An 8,461-nucleotide genomic window follows, 5' to 3' on the forward strand; every position below is an offset into this window, starting at 1 on the left:
ATTTATACGATTAACTTGGACTTCTTCCAGAAGCCTAAGCAAGACTTTCCTCAAGACCAAATGTGGTTCAAAAGGGATAATGCATTGATTTACACTCATAAATTTAGATGCACCAAGATAGGAGAGATGTTTTCTTCAAGGCTGTCAAATACAAATAGTCAAAACACTAAGAATGTAACATTTATATAATTCTTGATTGTGTCATGGTTCTTTTTGCTATAGATAGTTTACTTATGTACATGTGATGATATAAATGTATATGTAAAAAATAAAAAATGTTTAATTTAATTAAAAAACAAAAAAGGATAATGCAAAGAGGAAGTGTTTAAGTAGAACCAATCCTTTTCTCTATATTTTCCTCAGAGAAATATCTGCATCCTTGCCTGGCGTAGCTAAGGTCTTCTCTTAATGGAATCCTTTCAGAGCATAGAATGATGCTTAATGCTGACCTCATGTATATCAGGTTACAAAATCATCTGGCAACTTTGTATTGGCGTAGTAAAAAGTTCTACTTAGCTAGGTTCCCAGACACATGTGAAAACGCTTGATGCATGGGAATCTTCCAAACTTAAATCTATACTTGCTTCATTCTCAAACATTGTGGATATCTATAAAATGTAAGAGCTGAGTATAATGTAAAACTTCAACGTAATAATTTCAAAACAATAATATGATCTTAAAAAGTAATTAAATTATTTGGTTTTATGAAGTTTTACAAATTTCTCTAGGAGCCACTTGCTAGTCTATGCAATGGAAATACTTGATCTCAGGATTTATATGACAGCTTCATTATATCCAACTTTATTTTAAAATACTAATAAATGAGGATTTACTATAGATATTACAAATGCCAAATGCTAACCATTTATGAGGCTTACTTATATGTGGAATTGCAGTACTATTTGTCCCTTCACTGGCCTTGAGGAATGCTTTATATTTCAGTATTTCATCTCATGCTACCTAATAAATACACACTCTATTTGTAGCAGTAGGAAAAAGAAATTACAGTTTTTTTTTCAATCTGAGATGTATTCTTCAATGAAAGATACGACAAGGCCTTAGGCTTTCTCTGCCAACATCAAACTGTCCCCTTTCTGGTGTATTGTGTGGTTTGTGTGGTTGTCTTGGGGTTAAAGGCTGTGTTGCTTCATCCAATTAAGAATCATGCTGTAATAAAAATAAGTATCACTCCATTACTTGTGAGTTATAATTATAAAATGTCTTATAAATAAAGTCAGTGCACTGTAAATGTCATATATGAAATCCAATTGCAGAGTGCTTTGTCTGTTTTGTACTAAGTGGAGTATTCTGTGATATAAATAGAAGAACTTTTTCTTAATTATTTGAAATTTGATAACACAAAAATGCTCATAAAACAGAGAAAGTAAATCATATGGAGACAATGTATTCCATCCACATATATTGGTCAAAATCCACAAAATGAACACATACATATAACCTGTATCTAATTAATTTTTAGAACATTACTGGTACCCACAGTAAAACTTACATTCCCTCTCAGTAATGACCAGCCAACTATCAACACAGTTTTATTAAAATTGATTAATTTTGAAAGTTTTTGAAACTAACATGATTGTTATATTGTATATACAGTATTATATTTTTTGTACATTGTAAAATATATAGATACCAAAATTTGTGTTCTGTGCTATTTGTAGGGTTTGGATTCCTTTTGAGTTATTAAAAAGAAGCCACAGAAGACTGGGATGGAAGAATGTACAAGTCAGAGGAGTAGAGGATTCCATACAGCCAGAGAGGCTCCTGGTGCACGACTGAGAGAAGTGTCAGACACAAACCCTGTATGAGTCTGAGCTGGGTGCTCTGCATATACCTTATGCTTGATGTTCTTGTGGGACTCCATACGGTGGCAGTGATGGGTGCCATTGACTCTTTCACCTGTGCTTGGTATTTTATTCTCTTCCTTGGTTGTCTTGCCTATCATTGATATGAGGGTTTGTGTCTAGTCCAATTATAACTGGTTAGACCATGTTCCGTGGATATCCCTGGGGGACCCTTTCATTTGAAGGGAAATTGAGATGTAGATCTGGAAGAGGCGGGGGAAGTGACTGAGAGAAGTAGAGGGAAGAAACATTACTGTCTGTGGAATATATGAGAGAAGAATAAAAGGAAACAAACAAGCAAAGAAAACAACATCAGCAGACAAAAATAACGAAGCCCTCTTCTGTGGTTTGAATTGGAAATGTACTCCATATGTTTGAGTACTTGGTCCCCGGTTGGTGGACTTGTTTGGGAAGGGTTAGCATATGTGTTCTCGATGTGTTACCGTGGGTGGGTCTTGAGATTTCAAATGCCCATATCATTCCTAACTAGCTCCTTCTGTCTCTGGCTTGTGCTTGTGATCAAGATGTCAGCTGTGAGCTTAATAGTATCCAGTGCCCCTCTATGACGGTTATGGCTGACCCTCTGAAATTGTACCCAGTGCCCCTCTATGACGGTTATGGCTGACCCTCTGAAATTGTACCCAGTGCCCCTCTATGACGGTTATGGCTGACCCTCTGAAATTGTACCCAGTGCCCCTCTATGACGGTTATGGCTGACCCTCTGAAATTGTAAACACCAAATTTACTCTTTCTTCCAAAATTGCTTTGGTCTTACTGTCTTAAAATAACAATAGAAAAATGTCTATGACACCCTCTGGGTAAATTTGTCATAGTCTTATAAACATGTTATAAGTGATCATGTGCCCTGGTGTGGAACAATTAAGTTGTGTGTAGTTGTTGTTGGTTTGTTTTTTTTTTTTATGTACACTGTGAAGCTGGCCTCCAATCCAGGTTTCCATGTGTGTCAGCTCTTAATTTTGCCTTATCATGTTTACATGGATATAGGTTTTCTCCATTAGTTGCCTCATGGATTTCAGTTATCCTTGCATGAGAGTTACTTGTTTACTTGTTCAACTTATCCAGTAAATAGTTAATACTAATTCTGCAAATTATATTCCCAGGGCACCAAATAGAGTAGTTAAAATATTACTGTGAATTTATAGTCTACTTCCATACAAATGCATATACGTTACAGATCATTTTAACAGTAGTTAGACTTCTCATAAGTAAGAGTGATAAGAATGTGAGTTTTGTGCTATGAGATATTGGAAGTCTATTGTAAAAGTACTCCAAACTTTTATAAAGAATGCTAAATAAATTATGGAAATGGTAATTGATTACATCAGGTTGAAACTATATAAGTTCAGCATTATAATAATATGTCTTATAGATGTTTTCAGGAAACACTTAATAAAAGTTAATTATAGATGCCTGTAAAAATGATTGCTTAAGTCTTAAAGTTAATTATAGGCTATGTTCATCACACATATTATTGTAATTTTAATTTTAAGTCACTATTATGAAAGATTTTAACAAGAAATTTTGACTCAATATTCCTCATGTATATCATGAAAGTGAATATAAAACAACTCAAAATAAATAGAACAATAGTAAAAGTTGTTAGATCATCCATATGTTGAGAAATTTCTATGTCTACTAACTGGAATTTAACAGCTTGGATCTGACTGAAAAATAAAAGATTCTGTGGGAAAATGTAATTACCCACTTGTGAATGCTTGGTCTAAATATTTGGACTTTTATAATATTTGTCCTAGTTAGTGTTATTATTACTATGATGAAGCACAATGACTCAAATTAGCTTGGGGAGAAAAGAGTTTGTTTGGCATATACTTTCACATTTTAGTCTATTGTTAAAGGTAACAAGAACAGGAACTCAAAAAGGCCAGAAACCTGGAGGCAGGAGCTAATACAGAGGCCATGGAGGGGTGTTTCTTACTGAATTTCTCCATGGACTCCTCGGCCTCTATTCTTAGAGAATCCAGGGCCAGTAGCTTGAAGATGGCCTCACCAACAATAAGTTTAGTCATCCCACATCAATAACTAAATTAAGAAAATGGTTTACAGGCTTGCCTACCGGAAAATTTTACAAAGGCATTTTTTAAATAGCGACTCCCTTATCTCCAGTGGCTCGACCTTGTGTCAAGTTGACGTAGCCAACAAGGTATTATTAGTAAAAAAAAGTATAACAAGAAAATAAAATTAGCCACAACGAAAGTGAGAAACTTGATATAATAGTATATTAGTCAGTTTTCTTTTGAGTAACAGAACTAATAGAATGAATCTCTCTATATAAAGAAAAGGTATCCATCAGAATGACTTATACACTGTGGCCAAGCTAATCTAACAATGACTACCCATGAATAGAAGGTCCAAGAATTCAGAAATTGTTCTGTCCATGAAAATGGTTGCCTCAGCTGGTCTTCAGTATATGTGGAATCCCCTAAAATTGGGTTCTCATGCCAGTGAAAAAAAATGGACTTGTTACCAAGGTGAGAGCAAGCAGGAGAAGAGCAAAATCCTTTTGCCATGACCTAATATAGACTTTCAGCAGAAGATGTGACCCAGATTATTGTTGCCTCTTCCCACTTCAAAAGATCTGAATTAAATATATATATATATATCTTTATAGATATGTATATCTATCTATATATATACATACATATTCCCACCTCAAAGATCCAGATTAAAGGTGTGTCCACTTGGAAGATCAAGATTAGAAGTGGAATAACAGGGACATATGCTCAACCATGTTCATAGCTGCTCTATATATAATAGCCAGAACATGGAAACAGCCTAAGTGTCCCTCAGTAGAAGAATGGACTAAGAAACTGTGGTACATATACACGATGGAATACTACTCAGCTATTAAAAACGAGGAATTCCTGAAATTTGTGGACAAATGGATTGATCTAGAAATTATCATAATGAGTGAGTTCACCCAGAAGCAAAAAGAGACAAACGGTATATACTCACTTATATCAAAACACTAGTCCAAAGGATACGTACCATGAAAATCTTTACTTACCAAGAAAGTGGGTCAGAGGAGAGGATATCTGATTGAGACTTTAGGCGAGAGTAGCATGGAAGAAAGAGGAAATAGTAGGACCCACAGGGTCCTGGAAACCTACAAGAAGAACTTTATGACAGGCAGATCTGGATCCTGGGGTCCTCCTCAAACTAAGGCACCAGCCAAGGAGAATAAAGGCAGTAAGCTTCGAACCCCTACCAAGACCTAGCCGACGAACATGACACTCTCCACCGTTGAGTGGAGAGTGAGATCTGACTCTCACACGAACTCTGGTGCCCCTTTTCTGACCATGTCCCCCGGATGGGGAGACCTGGTGGCACTCAGAGGAAGGATAGCTAGTTACCAAGAAGAGACTTGATATTCTGAGAGCATATATAGGGGGAGGAGGTCTCCCTCAGTCACAGACATAGGGGAGGGGAGAAGGGGAGAAATGGGAGGGAGGGAAGGATGGGAGGAAACAGGGGAAGGGCTAACAATCGAGATGTAATATGAATAAATTAATAAAATAAAAGATTAGAAGTGGATCTTCCCACTTCAAACTAAGCAAAAATCACTCACAGATGTGTCGCTCCATTTTTGGGTTTAGTTGAGTGCATCCAAGATATAGTCAACTTGACAACCAAGAACAGTCATCACAAGGAGATATACTTTCATTTGTTCCACAGTTTACTTTCAAATGTCTGTCTTGATTAATGAGATTTTTCTGAAATCTGAAAAGGGGGTTATTTACAAGTGTTATTAGGCATAAACACTTCTTATGTTCATTTATTTTCAAAGCTTCATTTAAGGGAATAGAGTATGACTCATCAGTTGAGAGAGCTTGCTGCTTCTGAAGAGGACTGAAGATGGTTTTCTAAGACCTACACGATGGCCTCTATGAGTGCCCCCAACACGCACGCACGCACACGCACACGCACACACACAAACACAGAGAGAGAGAGAGAGACAGAGAGAGAGAGAGAGACAAAGACAGAGACAGAGACAGAGACAAAGACAGAAACAGAAACAGAAACAGAAACAGAGATGCAGTGGTTGTAAACATGTTTTTGTTTTGATCCCAAGTGTGTGATGTGAAACAGGTTTGTGTGAGGGTGTGAGGCATTTTCCTGCTGAAAACAGACTTATGAGAGTACAGGTGGTATTTGTCCAGTGGAAGAAGAACCGCCTCTTGTGGGGACATGGTCTTTGCCAACTGATAAACATCCTAGTGTGGCCTCTGAGAGGAGACATACATCCAAAAAAAGAGAGCTTTTTCTTCTTTTGGTCTTGGCTATTCATCACTTCACTTCAAGATGCTCCTAGAGAGAACTGCTGCTCCAGAGAAGGCTTCGAGGCTCTGGCCTCCAGCTGCTGCTCGGATTTCCAGTGGCTTCAGCTGCAGTCACCTTCGCTGAATTGCTGGTTTGCTGTTTAGCTGGTCTATTGGAATCCTGCTGACTATGCCAGTGGAATTGCTCCAAGGAACTGAGTATAGAAAAGGTCTATCTCTTCTGTTCCTATTAATCTCTTCTCTCTCCTATCTAGGGTAGGCGGGTTGGAAGGGAGGGGTAAGCATTAAAGAACCCCAAATAAAGTAGCTTTGAAAAACTTCAAAGCCTACAGAGAGAGAAAAACGTCACCATATATGTCATTGCACTTAGAGCCTTAACAGGTATTTTCATTCTATGTTCATAAAAAATATATGAAGGGATTATATTTCCACTCTTGATAAAAATAGAATATTTTCTGATGCCATATATACTGATTACAGTTTCAATTCCCTTTACTTCTCCCAGTTCTTTCCCTGAGCCCCTTCCATCTAGATCCATACCTTCCTGTCTCTAGAAAAAAACAGGCTCCTGAGAGATAACAACTGAAGACAACATGACATGTATAATATGATAGAACAAAAACCATCACATGGAAATTGGACAAGGTAAACTAAAAGACGGGAAAGAGCCACAAGTGAAGGCACAAGAATCAAAGACCTATTTGTTTACATACTCAGGAGTCTCATAAGAACACTAAACTGAAGGCTATAATATATACACAGAAGACTGGGTACAGGCCCATGTATTCCCTGTGCTTCTGCTTTAGTCTCTTTGAGTCCGTATTACCTTGGCTCAGTTGATTTAGAAGGCCTTGTTCTCCTGGAGGTTTTCATCCCCTCAGGCCTTTACACTCTTTCTGGCTTCCTTTCCTGGAGGTTTCCTGAGCTCTGAGTTGGAGGGATATGATGGAGACATCCAATTTAGAGCTGTGTGTTCCAAGGTCTCTCTGTGTCATGTCTTGCTGTGGGTCTCTGTATTTTTTCCCATTTTATGCAGAAGGAATTTTCTTTCATGATTGCTAAATATGACACTGATATATAAATGAAGAGACTATTAAGGCATCAACTTAGCATTGAGATGACTATAAAGTTTGTGATATGACCAAATTGTGTATAAATGTCTTTTAAAGTAATTCATATGGCAGCACACCTTTTTTCTATAGTTTAAAGTTATTGGTGTGCATGGTTTTATTTTTTGTTCTCTCTCTCTCTCTCTCTCTCTCTCTCTCTCTCTCTCTCTCTCTCTCTCTCTCTCTCTCTCTGTGTGTGTGTGTGTGTGTGTGTGTGTGTGTGTCTTTTTCTCACCAATTAAACTGGTGGAAACAGAGTAAATCGGTCCTGTAATCTCCACAAATGCTCTCTGGGCCTTGCATCTAACACCATCTGGTCACAAAGACAGCATTCTATTTATTTCATACCAAAGCCCGGATTCTGCTGATGCATAAACAGTAATTAAAACACAAGCCAACCATGCATGCCAGATCTGTGTGAACTATCCTTTGAGTATCTTAGAGTTTCCATGCCAATGGCCCTATTGAGAAATTGGCTAGTGATTTAAAGATTAATGATTTATGTCTGTAAGCGAGGTTCATTTGCTGCTTACTGAAATATGTTTGACAACCTCTTTGTGATTTTCCTAGAACCCATAGTCACAGAGACAATTATTCTTAAAACAATATCTCAGTTAATTTTAAACATGAGCTTGAGATGTCAACATATATAATCACGGGTATTTTAATGTACATTTGTGGCGACAGCAGCCACTTTTCCGATGCTCCCTTGTATAACTATGCTTACTTTCTTTCATTAAGCATAACTCTTACATTTTCCAAACTGGAACAAACAACCATTAAGTTTTTTTTTTTTTTTTCAGCATTGCTTCTGTAATTCGTATCTGCTCTGGCTGGTCACAGTCTCTGCTTAAAGCAATAGAACATGATAGATGAAAAAGAAAAACATTGGTGGCATTTACAAAGAACCCTGGTGGTGGCATTGGTTAATCAGCATTTTGCTTTTTAAGGTGTTCAGATTTTTCACAATTTGTTGATTCTCAGGAGAAAGCAGATACTGTTAAGAATTACTCAGCTATCTGTAAAATAAACTAGTAGTAATGATAGGGATATGTGTGTGTGTGTGTGTGTGTGTGTGTGTGTGTGTGTGTGTCTTTTTATCTAAATACAGTTTCCCATCTCTCTGTTCCTTCTAGTTTATCCTTGACTTCTCTCCCATTAGGATATACCT

The sequence above is a fragment of the Acomys russatus genome, chromosome 31 (genome assembly GCF_903995435.1).
Source record: "Acomys russatus chromosome 31, mAcoRus1.1, whole genome shotgun sequence".
Classification (NCBI taxonomy): Eukaryota; Metazoa; Chordata; class Mammalia; order Rodentia; family Muridae; genus Acomys; species Acomys russatus.